General features: G+C 43.0%; 2 non-coding genes across 2 annotated transcripts; one reads left to right on the top strand and one right to left on the bottom strand.

The window, feature by feature from the left end:
• The first annotated feature begins 7,063 nt into the window (after positions 1 to 7,063).
• On the top strand, positions 7,064 to 7,134 carry TRNAG-GCC (transfer RNA glycine (anticodon GCC)). Its single transcript has one exon. It is a non-coding gene; the product is annotated as a tRNA-Gly (tRNA).
• A 218-nt stretch (positions 7,135 to 7,352) lies between these two features.
• Positions 7,353 to 7,424, bottom strand: TRNAA-CGC (transfer RNA alanine (anticodon CGC)). The gene has a single exon. It is a non-coding gene; the product is annotated as a tRNA-Ala (tRNA).
• Positions 7,425 to 15,958: the final 8,534 nt, after the last annotated feature.

Genomic DNA, 15,958 nt, shown 5'->3' with positions numbered 1-15,958 from the left:
ATCCCCCTCCAGAACTCATTGCTGAACTTTTGGCTGTACTTTTCCCTGCAAGTTTATGTCTTCAGGGCACTGCAGCTGTGGTTCCACAAGTGTTTGGGATCTACTTATCCATGCTGGACCAAAACATGAGCTGATCTTGTGCCTGTTGACACCTGTAAGCCCATCACAAATCTGTCTTTGGCCACACACTGCCTGTACCAGTTGCCTGACACGACTGGTGTCACACACACAGGACTCCTGCACACCCCATGCACTGTACTGTCCGTTGTTCCCTGCTTTCCAGGCATACAGGAATCAGCTGTGTCTCTAACTGTGCTCCTTGGCTGTCTCCCAGAAACTGCTTTTATTGCTGTTCTTCCGTGCTCACTGCTTAGTCAACATGCTTTACAGGCAGCATGAGACGTGTTTTCTATCAGGCACAGAAAAACAACCTGCTGCTGCCGTGAAGGATGGGGCACATCTACCTCCCACCATGTCCTTCAGGCATGCTGCAGTCCCCCCGTCAGCCAGCTAAATGTCAGCAACAGGTCCCATCTGAGGAGACCGTAGGAACCTAATCCCTCTCTCTTGGGTCAGATATAACCAGATGAGCTAAATTGGAAGCTGCAATAATAATGTATGGCTATCAGCTCTCTAGGTGGCATTTGAAGTTGGTAAACAACTGCAAGGGTTGGATTTCAGAAGTTTTGCAAAGTAAGTGATATTCAGGCGACTTATGCTGGAAGCAGTTTTTATCCCAGACACATTAGGAGACATGGTAGTGCTCTTAAAAGGAAGATGGTGGCAGCTGGAATTAGTATACTCCATAGAAATTCAGCCTCAGAATCCACGGGAATACTTCAACTGAACAGAGAGAACAGAAAATGGAAGGAAAAAGGCCCAGAAGTGGCTCATGGTTCTTTGGGGGTATGTTTTTTGGGTTGGGGTTTTTTTGAGAGAGAGTGTTAGAAAGGAAGAATAATAATCAGGCTAGGGAGAAAAAAAAAGGATTTAAAAGCAATTTGTGGTGAATAATTTCAGCATGATCCAACACATGCAAGTCCTACATGTGAATACCTACCCTGTATATGTATACTAACGTAGCACTACATGTTATTGCTTTGCCTGTCTCTAACAAATATTCAAAACATCATCATAAATTTGCAAGAACTGGGAAAATATCCTATCCTCCCACCACTCAAGGTGGTTGTCTACCCAGATGCAGCTACATTGTCTGTATCAGTTTATTATGTTTGATTGATTCAAAACAAGGCAACGTATGAGTGTAAATGTGTCTATGTCCAGTTTCCAAGTGAACAGGCTCAGCCTCCCAGCACTTCTGTGTTTCATGAACTCTTCCAAACCAGTAGAATCTTAAAGGGTTAGAAAATGAAAGTGCCTTTTCATAAAAGGGAAGTCCAAGAATGAGTGAAAACTTTTATAAGGATGACATTTACCTAACCATCTCCCTTTCAGGAGTGGTTTCTTACCTGTTGACGGAGAAGCTACCAACAAAAGAGGGATGGGCTGTTCTTTCCTTCCTTGATTAGGCTTCTTTTCAACTACAGCTGCCTCTTTATTAGTTACTTTTCAACTTTGTTTTTATCTTCGTTACTGGTTGGTAAAGATTGCTTTTCATAAGTTTTAATAGTGAAAGATTTTTACAAGGTTAAGCAAAAACATGAGGTGCCCTAAAGTATCACAAAATTCATTCCTCTTGAGTCTGTTTTTTATTTAATGTCTAGATGAAAATATTACCTCCTAAGTCTCCGTGCGTGTGGCTTGGTCCCTGGGACACCTGCCAAGACAAGAATTTTAGATGCCCAAAATCATGTGCTCAGCAGGTGTAAATTGTGTTCAGGGAGAGTTCACCTTTTGTCCTTAACCCCAGAGGCAGTTTCTCTTCATTAGCAAGGGAAGATGGAGAAAAAGATTATCATCATTTCCTGACTGCATGCCAGAGTTATGTATCATAAGAAGAAAATCTGTTCATATGTTCACAAATATGTTTTCTTCTAATCTGTCTTCAGGAAAAAGGCTTTGTGGGGAGCAAGGGGTATTCATAATCACAGAAGAGTTGAAACGAAGTGACAGAAACAGAAGCAAAATTTCTTTACCGAGATTTTATCAAGCAGGATCCATGGTAGGTCCTCACACTGGAAAATAGAAGTACTTAGTCATAACTATGATTAAACATTTAAAGCATCCCCATCTCTGGCTGCTGGTATCAAGTATCATTCAGAAATACAACTGTATTGCTTCATATCAGATACTCGGTTTACCAGCTGAACCAGGCTGTATTGCTAGTGTTTAAACATTTTCCCCCTACACTGCAACCGATAAAAACATCCACTCTGTGTGTGTATCTCTGTGTGTGTATCTGAAAAGAGAAAGTGGCTCATTTTTCTATTAAAACTAATGTGTTATCATCATAATTATGTCTTATTGTTTGCTGTTATATAAAGAGAACACATCAGGGCTGAGTCACAGAAACAAATGCAAAAATTGCAGTTTTAAAATAAGGTCATGGGTCACATTATTTGTTGCAGAACAAACACAATAATTAATCGGCCTCTCCCTGCAATGATAGCACCAGCAGCTGAACTATGGGAGAGCCAGGCAATGGAAAGAAGCGATGTGCAGTATCCATGTTTTTCTGGGGCAAACAGTCAACTTAGGTCTAATAGAGAACATGAATTTCATTGGCAGAGAGAGAGAAAAGAAAGACAGTGTCTTTTAGAAAGCAAGACTGCTTGGACTACCCAAGAGTATTTATTTTCTGTTGTTTAAATATCTTTGTTGTGGCAGGAAATATGGAAAAAAAAAATTAAAAATTATTTTCTCTTTATGTGTGCCAGAGTGAGAGATTATATTCAGAAAGTGGAGTGCAAAAGGCTTTTTGGAATTTGTGCTGTATTATTTTTTTCTCTCAGACAATGACAGACCAAAACCAACCCCAGTGAATATACACATCTGCTTTTTATCCAGGTATTTTCTCCATTGAATTGATTAGGGAAGATCTTAGAAAACTTGTTCAAAGCCATATGCAATCACTTTGAAAGCCCTAGCCTACTATTCCAGTACATCATGAATAAATACAGGACTTGAGTCTCTTGTTCACTTCCAATGCCCATTTCACTAGCATTGCTTGCCTCATGGCTTTTGTTTGTGACCATTTGAATAGTATCCGGGACAGATGTTTTCAGGGTGTCCACAGGTTTACAAGGAACTTGTGCAGATTGCTAGTAACATAATCAATAGTTGTGTTGGGAAAAGTTATTTTAAATAACCACATATATCATTGTCAATTTGGGTTCAGTGACCTTTTGTAATCCAGAACTGTTCAGTTGAAAACAAAGGGATATAGGAAAATCTGTAAGTTTCCACTTTGCTGATATCTGAAACAAATCAACATTACAGGATGTAAATGACTTCTCTCAGTGTCCAAAGCCTGTGGATCAGATATCATACCTCAGCTTTCTCTTAGTGCTATTTTTGACCACACCAACCATTCTGTAGCTTGCCCAGAATTTAAGATGATACATTTTCATCTACAGAAATATTTTTTCCCTGCAGATTTAAATAATTAATTGGGACGTGCCTAGTGGGTCTTGAGATAAACTTAAAAGAGGCAGCAGATACGTGTGACCAAGTGACCTTTTGCTGTCCTGCTCGTCCCTGCGCTCTCACTGTGCTCAAAGGGACGCTGTCAAAATTGCTAGGCCTTAAAACTTTAACCTGCACTGACAAGTTGTTCTACATTATAAGTCTTAACCTAAAAGATTACCACGATTGTTTTGTTTGTTTTGTTTTGACAATCTTTGCTGAAGGCTCCACAATGTGTATTCATTTGTCCTTTTGGGTAGGTGGATATTTTTAAATGCCCAGCTTATTCCGTGACCTGTTAAAATCAAGTTGATGTGAGTGTACTCCACTCAGCAGAGAACTCGCCAGGAATGGTACAATTTTTCTGCACTCTGGAAACAGAGAGGAGAGCATGCTTTGGAAGCCTTTAGTGAAGAGGCTTTTAGAAGCCATTTTGAAAGGCCTTCAGTTATCCTTCATTATTTTGAGGGCCAGTAAGAAGTCTTAACTGGACTTCCCTGGTTATATCAAGTGTTAGTTAAACATGAGGAACTGGTGATCAGGCAGTTGGTTCTTACGAAAAGGTATGTTATAGTTCAGGTTGGTCTGAATTACTCCTTTGGCATTATTTCTAACAAGATCTCCATTTAATGCAGCTCCACACAAAGAAGTGAATCAGAGCAAGCAGTACTGGTGCACTGAAGCATCACACTTTCTCTTTTTTATATACCAATACAAGGATCGATGCAACACCAGTTTTAAAGCGGGTGGCTGCACAGCTGCAGTCATATCGCGTGACATGGGAACACATGTCTGTACCAGCTAGGGAGGAGGGAATGAATGATAACCACTTGCCCCACCTCAGGTAATCCACACCTGCAGTTTTAAGCTTAATTTGAGCTGTTTTCCTACTACTTAACTATCAGTCCCTTCCTATTGCAGCTGCTCCAGCTGAGCGTAGGATGTTTGAGGCTACAGGTGCCCCTGTGTGACAGCACCCTCCTCATAGATACACAGGGGCAGCCTCATAAGAAGATGCTGTGTCAAGCCTTAGCCAGAAGCATCAATACCAGAGTCCCTTTAAAGGTGACCTGGAATGGAAAAAAATTTTCCTTCTGTGAGATAAAAGGGCCTAAGAAAATCCTTTTCTTTCCTCCTGTCACAAGTTTTGTCTTCCTTGTTTCTGGTGAAGATCTATGGCATCTCCTTAGTTGCCTGAAAGACTTTTGAACTGAACCAAAGGGAATGATGTCCTGAGTCCTGACAAGATAATCCCTCTCAGCCATTCATCAGATATTAGATAGAAACATACGAAAGCACATTTTAAGCAATCTCACTAAAAGAGGTTCCCTAGGTGCTATAACCTTATTATTGAAAGCTGGAGTCTTTATGCCATTCAAGCCATCTATTGAACTTCTAAAATTGCATATGTTTCATGGGTGGCAGCTATAGCATTTGTACTTATATTTTGTTTAGCACAGTAATTTACTTGAATGATCCTGTACTTTTCTGCTAGCCTTACACAGAATGTATCCTGCACTGAGGTTCTGCAGAGACCGTTCTCCCGTTTTGATGATTGAGACAATGAACTCCTAAGGGCTCTTCATCTCACTGGAATAGGATGCAGATTCTTAATCAGCTGAACCAGTCCTATGAAATTTTAACCAGGTCTGAGACTCTGGACCACCAGTTTCTGATATTACAGGGCTTGATTCTCTCCTTCATTCAGCGCTGTCCTACATACAGGCATTTTTAAAGGGAAGCCAAGTATGAGCCTGTGTCATGCAGCTCGGAAAAGGGTTTCTGGAGCATTTTCTAGAGCAACATTTGAGCTCCAGTGAGGCATATGAGTTGCCCAACTCCTCCTGATTTACAGAGTTCTCTGTAGTGCATCAGCCAACACCCACAGATACTCTGAGCACATGCAAAACGTGGTCTAATGTACATGGGAAACTGATTTCTAAATTATTAAGTATGAGTGCAAGAACGGGTTTCATTTCTACTCTGGGAAGAAGAGGGGCTTGCTAACGGTGCAAAGGTTGTTAGTGTGCACAGACATTGCCAGATCCATTCCCCGCCAGCCGCCCTCTGCTTTGCAGTGCCTCAGCTCACCAAAAATGAAAGGATGTGCGAGATTAAAAGTAGGGAGGGGGAAACTGGTTGGTCAACAATTGCTATTTACTGCAACATGGCTAACTTTCAGATATATTAAAATAGTGAATTAGAGTCTTCTCGAGATGAATATTTTTTGCCTGACTGCTTTGGGATTTCTGGTCCTGTGCTTGTCTGGGTAAACAGTTTTTCAAGGCTGATTGATGCAACTGTAGGCAATAGCCTAAATAACAGTTATTACTTGAAGTATTTACTGTTCCTTTCTGCCAATGGAAATAAAGAAGTTGCAAGTAAACTTAGGGGAAAGGGAATTGTGATGGCCTTGTTACTGGCTAGCATTGTTCCTGTGCGCCAGGGGTGACTGGGAAATAATTGTCACCTGGTATACAACTGGCTGGTGAGCAAACTGTGGTCTTAACTGTCTTTCCAGATTCACTGAGAACAAAAGTTTTGTTCAGCTTTTGCTTTTACACATGCAGAACCCCCTGCCTTCCACTGAGCTGAACATGCAATGGGGAGCAGTTAGGCAATAGCTGCAGGACTGGTAAGCAGAGGATGCTCTATAGGGAAGTTTACGTTTTGGTGTTAATAAATGTTCACACAGGAAATTGGAACATCTGTAGTGCCAAATTACTTGTCTTTGAAGAAGAAAACACCTGCTTGCTACCTTTAATGAGGTGGTTGGTGGTGGGTGTTTGTACTGTCTGGAGTGTGTTCTTAAGCACAGCTGTTCTACTCATACATAACAGCTTAATGTTCCCTTGATACAAAACGCTTGATGTTTCTTTCCCTTGAACTCTTTGGCTCATGTGTGGCCATTCTTGGGAGTGTGTCCAACACAAACTAAGTGTTGAGACTGTACTTAATTTACATTGGGACATAGCATCATTACCTCTCAGTGCAAGCAATGGCGTTATGTCGGTATGTCGTCACTACACAGTAACATGGTACTGAAGTGTCAGGATCTGCAGCACTGCATCAATTGACAAAACAAAGAGACCTAAGTCTGGATATTGTACCATGGTGATCCCTTTATCTTGTGAGTCCCTAAGCCTTAACTGGTGGCGTTCTCTGGCAAACTCCTTCCAGGATGGAAAAGGAACAAAAATACACCTTTTGTAACTTGGTCTGAATGCTTTTAAGTGTATATTTATGGGTATATTATACAATTTTCTAGGGTTTTGTTATCCTTTAGAGGAATAAATGTATAAAGACATTGCTAACTTTCTAAAAAACTTCCCCCCCCCCCCCCCCCCCCCGGAAATAGCAGCTCAGAACTAGTGGCGGTGAACACGGAGTTAAAACAGGAAGAAAAACATGAAAAAACCCCGACCTACACGCGGGGAGCTCGCGGAGGAAGAGGCTGGCAGCAGCACCTCAGGAGCGCGCATTGGTGGTTCAGTGGTAGAATTCTCGCCTGCCACGCGGGAGGCCCGGGTTCGATTCCCGGCCAATGCAGCAATACTTCATTTTTTCCTCGGCGGAACAACTGCTGCGTTTCAAGCGCGGAGCAATTGCACCACCTTTTGCTTTTCCCTGCGGGGTTCCCAACCGGGAGCAAGCGGTGTTGTGGGTGCTAAGCCAGGTCTTGCCGGGCAGCCGGCGGCGGCCTGTACCCCGATCAACGGCGGCCAAGCAGCGAGAAGGGAAAAAAAAAAAAAAAGACAAAAAGCCGCTGGAGATGCCGGGGATTGAACCCGGGACCTCACACATGCGAAGCGCGCGCTCTACCACTGAGCTACATCCCCGGCTGCCAGGCTTTTGCGCCGGACGCTATCCGAGGATGGGCCAGCCCACTCCCCGCCGCGTCCCCTCGTCCCGAGTCACTCCTTGGCGGGGCAGCGGGGCTCCCGCTGCACACAGCGCCCAGGCACCGCGCTTGGCCCCTGAGCGCGGAGTAACGACCCCCGCCCGCTTGCACCCGGGCTTCGCTCCGCCCGGGAGCGGCACAAGCGCCGGGCTCCGCGGGGCGGGGAGTACCAACGGGGAAAAGCCGCCCCCCCCCCCCCCCCCCTCCCCTCCGCTCCGCCGGCTTTTCAGACTGCCGCCCCTTCCCCCTCTGCACCGCGGGGCCCGGAGCGGCTCCGAGCTGCAGGGTCCCCGAGCCCCGTTCGGGATCCCCGGCCGGCGCCGGCGAAGCGCACATGGGGAGCGGGGGGAGCCGAGTGACGCCCCCCGGAGCGCCGGCTGCGGCGCCGCCTCGTCTTTAATCTCAGGTTTTCCTACCACATCTGAGCTTCCACGTTGTCAGGTAAGAGGTTACTTACCGTGACAATGAAATGCACCTTCTCTAGGATAATCTTCCTATCAAAATATGGACTCGCCAGGTTTAGAGCCCTGATAACTGAAAGAAAAGGATCCCGGCCAGGTTCTTTCGGTGGAATTTTCCCAGCAAAACCAGCCACTTCCATTAGCTTTTGTGGGAACTATCTGGCCCCACTCTCCGTTCCGGTTTATTTTCAGAACCTAAGCACTGCCTCCGTGATATGTGCTGTTCTCCCCTCAATATGCACCTGTACTACAGCACATAGTACCATTGTGCATTTAATTTGTACCCCTACAAGAAGCTGCTGCCAGCAGCCGTGCCTGTTGGACAGAGCGTGTGCCAGGACCCCTCCCCGGGGAGCACAGTCCCTCCAGTGCACCCCAGTTGGACATTCCTACCCTCAGCAACTCATGTTTTTCTATCCTGTCCAAAAGCAGCATTTAACAGCTTGCCTTTCTTCAAAACAGATTTTAAGATGCAGCTTCCTAGGAGTTACTGAATTTGATTTTCATAATTAATGCAATGTATGAACTATTTGATTTGTGCATTAACGCGAAGCACAGTATAGCAGTGGCTCCTAACAAAGCTGAGCCAAGGGTGCAGAGCAGGTTAATACCAGCCACTGCAATAAAAACACAAAGCAATTTAAACCTCCTCTCCGTTTTTTTCTCCTTCTGTTTACCTTTCTGTATACTTCAGAATAGTAGAAAATTAATAATACAGATATTACTATGCCTTTATGGATTTCTCAGCTGTGACGGACAGTCAGTCCAATTGTAAAACTTCCCGTCTGGGAGGTGGATCAAGGCAGAGCACATTCAAGCTGCTGAGAAGAGCAGCTACAGATCCAAAGTGTATCAGCAAGTATTTCATTACTACCCCTGTGGAACCAATACCAGAGGTTATGTGCTGCCTATATTAAAGTGGAACAATGCTTCTATTGCAGCTAGATCTAAATATCCTCTAGACCATCACCTACCAAATACAGAATAAATTGAATGGTTCAGGCAAGACTCAACATACATATGCTACGGGAGAAAATAAGATGCCTTACACTGAGCCGTAGAGTAAAACAAAATGACCCATAGATGGCTACTCGGTGTAACTCCAGGCCTACCAGAACTGCACGTTCTTACAACTTCAGGATGCAGAGGTGGAACCCTGTTGCTGCCGTAGCATCAATACAGCTCCCAGCACAGCCACATGCACATCTCATGGTCCTTCCCGACTATCGCCCACAGTGCTGGTCTTGTCCAGATGTCTGGAGGCAGCCCCTGGTTCCAGGAAACACTTTGTCATCTTGTGCGAAAAGCTTTTAATGCTGCTGGATGCCAGGGCACAAGCTCGACATTCAGCTTTCTCAACAGCTCTCTCAGAGGACTACATTCACCTCTTTGTGTTTGGGTTTCTGTGCTGACATCAGGGAAAAACAATGTCACTCTGTTATCTGGCAGCTCCTCCGCATTCCTTGGTGGGATTAACTCATTCCTGGTACCTCGCGAACCTTACACTTGTCAGGGAGGCCTTCCTTCTCCCTGGGGACTGGCTTTTCACTGGATCTGCTCAAGTTGTTGCATATTCCGTCAGTTCTCATTAGATACACGCTTAATTTCACTCTATTTTTTCACAGCAATTTTTCTCCAAGCTGATGGATTTCTGTAGTCCAGCCTGAAAAGAGTTCAGTTTCAAAGTTGCCCCATGTTGGGACTGCGTAAGAATGATCACAATCAAACTGAAGAGACAGGCATTTCTGTGTTTCTTTCTGATATAGTTTCCTATCATTGCACTTGTTCCTAGCATTAAATGTTTGCACTCAAAATTTCTTTTTAAAACAAACAGTCTCATTCAATAAAATATAGAAGCAAAGCTTAGCAGTATAAAGCAAACATGAAGAGTATTCATTTCATTGATCCAGCTCAGCCATACACATTCATCACCTTGCAAAATCACAAACCTGCCTGGCCTGTGTGAGTGAGGTCTTCTGCTCCCTGCATATCGCAGGTTTGGGCTGGAAGGGACCTTAAAGCCCACCCAGTTCCCAGCCCTGCCCCGGGCAGGGACCCCCCCAGCCCAGGCTGCTCCCAGCCCCATCCAGCCTGGCCTGGAGCACTGCCAGGGATGGGGCACCCACAGCTGCTCTGGGCAGCCTGGCCCACCGCCTCGCCACCCTCACGGGGAGAGGTTCTTCCTTATTATGAAATCTAAATTTACCCTCTTTCAGTTTAAAGCCATTCCCTCTTGTCCTGTCACTACATGCCCTTGTAAAATGTCCCTCTCCAGCTGTCTTGTAGGCCTCTTTAGGTACTGAAACAGATCCCAGAACACTATCCTCTGGCTCCACCACTTAAAACAACAAGCAGAAAAACCCCACCAAACGTGCTATCTTCATTCTGGTTTTGACACTGCAGCCCTCCGTGTGCTGCTGTGACAAGCCTTGACCAAGCGCTAGAGCCCGTGGCAATAGCACCAGCCATTCACGAATAGCTGAAGTTATTTTTCTTCTATCATATGATCATATTGTGCATTTGTTTGAAGTATCCAAATGAGTCACTGCAGATTATTCACAGATCTCTTACATTCATTTAGCACTCTTGTCCTCCTTCAAAAAATGTTCCTGCTGGGGATTGGGAAAGCCATAAAATGACAAATTTCAGAGATTATGAACCAACCACACACTAACCACTTGTTTATGCCACTTATCAATCCATTTCAAATAATAAATGTATTAGGAAAAAGATGAGGACAGAGTTGTGATTTGCAAAGTTAAACTTAACTACAAAAATTGCCGACGTTACATTTACCAAAGAGTTTTTACCTACTGCCACAAATCAGGGAATACAGTGCTCAGAATAACCATTACAAAGTTCTGCACATATGTTAGACTGAATTTGAATGAAGTTGCCACCCTAAGTCCTCCAAATACAAATCGCTTTTTCTCATGTATTTTTACATCTTTGATTTTTATTGAATCAACTCCCTTGTTTGTTGTGGTGAAATGGAGGAATAAAGCAAAGAAGTCTTTCATTAATTCGTAGTCATGCAAGTCATACTACACAGTCTAAGTGTGTAGCTCTTTTTTGTTGTTCCCAGTGAGAGCATCATAAGAACATCCCAAAAATACAGGTTACAAATCAGCCCATAGTAAAGAACTATGGAAGTTAGAGTTTCAAAGGGAGATAAAAAGGCAGAAAAAAGGATTAAAGTACTGAACAGGGTTGCAGACAGATAAGTAAATTATAGCTCTGCAGAAATTATTTGACTGGCAAATTAATTACACAATATTACAATGGTTTTCTCAGCCAAATTTAGCCCTCAGGAAGCAGGTAGGAGTCTGCATGACTTAATAAAAGGAGCCTCAACTGGTCTTCAGCTTAATCAGAGATGAAAATTAACATTTCAGGATTCGAGGCAAATAGGAGATTTTTTGTAAAGCTCAGAAAGACAGTGACTAGCACAATTATACAGGTTTACACCGATTATAAAGCCACCCAGACAGTGGAATGCTCCTGCTTTCTCTACAGGCCTTTAATTTACAGACCTACCCATGAAGCCAAGGTAGAAGCTGATTTGGAACCAACATGGCAGTCTCATTAGGACAGATCATTCAACAGGGCACTACATGTTTGTTTAAAGAATGCATGATTAAAATACTCTGTGAAATATTTTACTCCAACCCTGTAAACTTACATTATTATTATTATTATTATTGCTAGTACTACTATCGTTATCGTTATTTCCTAAAGTGTTGACTTATTCTCTGAACCTTATTCCATGTCTGCAGTTCTCACTCTGTCCCCAGCATGCAGAAACATAATAGATAAGAAATAATTTTTTTTTCCAGCTTGTTTGCTAAGTATCATGTCTTTTTAGGAAGAGATATTATGAGCTCTCTTTTGGAACAAATGTTCTTTGTTACTCCTGGAACAGCTTTGGAAATACATATGTCCCGATTGAAATACATCACCTTCTAGTGAGAAGTATCATACAGCATGCTCATTAACCTAGTTTGAACCACAGTATCATTACAAATATTAAGTAAGAACTTTTCTGATTGCCTGAAATTATGCAAGAAGAAGGCAAGGCTCATACTCATCGTCTTAAATCAAGTCTAACTCTTACTTCAAATTACTACAGAGCATTTCAGCTTCCAGCACTCCATTATCTCCAGGGGAATCTCTTGATTCTCTGTTCTTCATGTTCTTCAGGTTCCATCTAGAATTCAAGACATAAATATTTTTTTTCAGACAAAAGGAAGATGTAAATCTTCTGGAAATAAATAACTTCTGAGATATTACAGGATGAGGTGTGTAGCTCTTTAAGATTAGGATAAAAATGTATACAACCAAATGGACCTGGAGATCCTGGAGATGTGGCCTTAAATTAACAAACGCTTTTTTCAACTTATTAATTATTTTTCATCCTTGCAGATCCAACAGCCAACAATTTCTTCTATGTATAATGCTGTCTTCTAGTATCACTGAGAGTTTGATTTCTGCATGGACAAAACCATTTAAACTGAGTAAGGGGACCATGGGTCAACCATCTTGTCCAAGAACACGGCATTTTCACTGGTTTTACCAAAACAGGCTGCATTTATCGAGGTTTTGGGAACCATTATTCCCTTTGCCTCCTCTGCAGACCAGGGCCCTGCTATGCTTAGCATGCTCTCCCCTCAGAAATCATGAATATTCTCATGCAAAACCATCTTTTCCCACTTTCTTCATCCATATGGGAAAATGGGCTCCTTTACCCAGGCTCATAGAGAAAGAAAACCAAAATGAGGGCTACTACTAATAGCTCTTGCAAAAAATGCAGCTGGATTTAATTTTTGTTACTAGGCTACTTTTGAGCTGATAGGAAACTTTTTGTTTTCATTAGTATTATAATTACTTATTTGTAATAATAATTCAGTAATTACTGTATATATTTTCATCATATAAAAATACCAGTACAACTGCTTTATTTCTCTGCACTCGTGCAAGTAGATTAACACAAATACTTTCTTAGTATCTAGAACACATTTATCACATCCTGTTGCGGTTCTAATGCTGGACAGCCATATTATAGCAATGAACCTAAAAATAACCGTGAAAAAGCATCATACACCAAAGGACAACAAGAATTTACCGTTAACAAAAAACTGAGCAAAGTGAAAGTCTCACTGGACATCAAGAACACAAATAACTGAGAAACCCTCAGGACAGGAATTTACTGCTATTACTCAAGTGAACAGATTCCTGTAAAGGGATATTCTGCGTGGACTCTCAAGTTTGTCTCATGGAAGATAAATGAGTATATGTCATGGTAACTCCTTCAGTGGACCTTGAATCCTTCAATGTTGTTATAATGCTAAGACTGAGAAAGAAAAGATTACTCAGAACCAGAAAGTAGCAACAGAAGAAAACAAACAAACAAAAAACCCACAGGAAAAAAAAAAAAAAGAAAAAAGAAAAAATTAAAAAGGAAGAAAAAGACTTTGACTTCAAGAAATAAAGAGTATTTTTCATTTTTGAGCTTGAATTAGATAAAGTAGCAACAAACCATAGTGTTTGAAAAAGCAAGATTCTGACCCATAGTGTCTCACCCTGCACCCCTGAAATTCAAACTCTAGTTAAATCATAGAATCATAAAATCACAGAATCACAGGACGGTTTGGGTTGGGAGGGACCTTAAAGCCCCCCCAGTTCCCAGCCCTGCCCCGGGCAGGGACCCCCCCCAGCCCAGGCTGCTCCCAGCCCCATCCAGCCTGGCCTGGAGCACTGCCAGGGATGGGGCACCCACAGCTGCTCTGGGCAGCCTGGCCCACCGCCTCGCCGCCCTCACGGGGAGAGGTTCTTCCTGATCTCTGACCTGCATCTGCCCTCTCTGCGCTCAAAGCCACCCCCGTGCCCTGTCACACGTGCCCCTGTAAAATGTCCCTTTCCAGCTGTCCTGTATGCTCCACTAGGTACTGGAAGGCTGGTGCACCAAGGGCTTTTTCTGCCCATTCCACCTCTCAAATATATTGACAAGGTTTAAAAAAAAAAAAAAAAAAAAGTTCTCTCACATCCACATAATCATTCCTCCTGCCTTTCCCTGTCTGCTGTTCTACCAACCCTGAGAATCGGCTCTTCTCTGCTGGCTGCATTTATCGCAGTGGCATTAACCATGCCAGTAAGCACCTTGTAAGGCAGGACCAAGAGTTTTGTTGTGTTTGCATTTTTCAATATACCAGCACGTTCAGATAATTCCTGATCTAATTCCCACTGAATAAATTTCCCAAACTCATTGTGCTCAAGGCCAGGCTGGATGGGGCTGGGAGCAGCCTGGGCTGGGGGGGTCCCTGCCCGGGGCAGGGGTGGGAACTGGGTGGGCTTTAAGGTCCCTCCCAACCCAAACCGTCCTGTGATTCTATGATTGCCCACACGTTAACCTGCTGCAAGGTATGGTATATTTGACAGTGGAACAAAAATGCAGCTCTACAACTTAAGTAGCTACTTTCCTGGTCATTCACTGGCCTAGATTTTCTTAAATGTTTGTCTAGTTGTTGTAAGCTTGCAATGTCAAAGTAGCTTGATGTAAGGCTGAAAAATAATTAGACACACGAGGCCATTACAGTGTGTGTTAAATACAATCTGCATACAGCAGAAAGAATAAATTCTTACAAAGCCATTAAATGACCATTTTTTTAGGTAAATGAGGAAGATTAAAATTTTAAATTTCTGTAAAAAATCAACTTTTTATTTCTTTAAAAACCTTAATAAAACAATGTCGAAGTCCCACAGAACTGGGAATTCAGCCAAACTGATTCTTGTCCCATCACACAGAAGTTACCATGGACTGCAAAGAAACGTGTCCAAGCTTCACAGCCCAAAGACTTGAGATCAGAAAGTTGTCCCTTTCCTTGCTGTTATTAATCCAGACTCATTCCATTTGCAACAGTGGAGATTTTTTTATTCAGCGACACGGTACAGATTCTGTGCTCTCCCAATGCACTCTGTCCGGTAGGGACCGCGGCTACATGGGTGCCATCAGCACGACACAGTCCACGTCTGCGTGGGTGAAGAATGTGGCTTTATCCCGACCCTCCCGACGTGAGCACAACTGTTCCCCAAGCACTAGACCCTCCCTTGTTTAAACCAGGCTTCAGTGCAGCAGGGACAGGCTCAGGTCACCCTTAGAGCACGGAGCCCGCGCAACCATGTCCTTACCGCCCTGGCTGGAGCATGGGTGGAAAGGTCAGACTGGTGTTCAGCTCAACAGCTGCAGAGAGAAAGGTTCAACCATTGCCTCTGCTCACTGTTCCTGGCCACAGAGCCGGTACTGGCTGTGGTGGCTACCAAGAGCCTGGCAACATTTGCCTACCTGGCCTGACTGCAGCAGAGCTTGCGCGAGGTCGCTGCTAGCGAGCGGCGGTGGGTTGCTAAATCGCTGTGAACCAGAAAGCAATATACTTACATCTTATTATCGATATGTCAATAGGGGCCAGGTCTGTAGATTTGCTTGCTGAAAAGTATGGGCTAATTTAATAGGGATTTGACCGATACAAAAATTGACTTGGTTTTCCAATGATATCTTGTACTGGAATGTTGTGATCTGGAAACTAATATATGTCTTCTTGCTTATCACATCAATATAGCCTAATTTTGTTGGCTTTTGTATTGAACAATCTGGTGAATATACAATCCAGGTTTGATTTCTCTCTTTATGATACCTCTTATTATTAAAACGCTCTCACCCAAAAAATAATATATTTTTATTTACTGGTAATATTAATGGTATTCAATTTTTGCCTCAGATTTAATCTATTTTTTTCATCTTGAAGAATCAGATCCTACTTAGTTAAAAATGAAAAAAGAAACAACCCAGTTTTCCCTCCATTCTGCATGCAGGTTGAACTACACTTTGGGTATTTTTATTTAATACTACTCTTTCTCAAATTAGTGTTTATTACTTGCCATGTTTCAATGTTGCAAAGGAGACTGCACTATTTATTGTGTGTTGCTACTTGCCGGTTTCTCTGTAATTATTTCATGG

This window comes from Falco biarmicus, chromosome 8 (genome assembly GCF_023638135.1).
Source record: "Falco biarmicus isolate bFalBia1 chromosome 8, bFalBia1.pri, whole genome shotgun sequence".
Taxonomy (NCBI): Eukaryota; Metazoa; Chordata; class Aves; order Falconiformes; family Falconidae; genus Falco; species Falco biarmicus.
This window is presented reverse-complemented; position numbering and strand designations above follow the sequence as displayed.